Source organism: Schistocerca serialis, chromosome 4 (genome assembly GCF_023864345.2).
Source record: "Schistocerca serialis cubense isolate TAMUIC-IGC-003099 chromosome 4, iqSchSeri2.2, whole genome shotgun sequence".
NCBI classification, from domain to species: Eukaryota; Metazoa; Arthropoda; class Insecta; order Orthoptera; family Acrididae; genus Schistocerca; species Schistocerca serialis.
Genome location: NC_064641.1, coordinates 557,689,308 through 557,690,198, shown reverse-complemented (window position 1 = coordinate 557,690,198; position 891 = coordinate 557,689,308).

Below are 891 nucleotides of genomic sequence, written 5' to 3'. Positions count from 1 at the left end.
AGGATATAGGGAGGTACTGTATCCCATGTCTTTTGTCACCTCAGTGTATTAAACATATGTTACAAAAGGCCGAGCGGTTCTAGGCGCTACAGTCTGGAACCGCGCGACCGCTACGGTCCTGCCTCGGGCATGGATGTGTGTGATGTCCTTAGGTTAGTTAGGTTTAAGTAGTTCTAAGTTCTACGGGACTGATGACCTTAGAAGTTAAGTCCCATAGTGATCAGAGCCATTTGAACCATTTGTTACAAAAAGGTAGTTAAGTTTGGTACAATTTATCGCATGACACTTTATGTCTTAAGCCTAATACAATGATATCTAAATAACTTAGTTGTCTCTTGTTAGTCTAAACTGTATATTGTCAGTATCACTGACCGTAATGTTCACAGACACTGTGTTACTGGTGCAGTTCGCCGTAAATAGCAATTGCTAAGCCAGAAGGTAGCTTTCAGTGTACTTTACTGAGCTGACTGCAGGCACTGACCTCAACTGTCTAACCGCTGGTTCGTGACTGTGTAGTTGCTGGTATGTGACTGCTGTGAACATCTATGTCATGTCGTGATTTTAACCATCGGCTGAAAGAGTCCATATCCACCAGTATAAGACAGAAGCCAATTAGTCTGCTATTGACAATTGTCCCTGTTGGGTGTTGTCCTTTCTATCGACGGATATACAGTTACGACACGCTTGAGGAAGTGCTGCAGAAGCAGGAAGAGGTCCCGGCTTGTGAATGCTATCTGAAGATGCTGTATGGAGCTTGAGAGGCGCCAGTTGAGTGTTTGCCTGTGTGGTGGCGGCCTCTCGCAGTGACTGTTATTGACGTCTTGGTTGGTATGAGGCAGTATGTTGGTTCAGTCTACCTATTGCTTACAGTCTACTGCAAGACTTTATGGT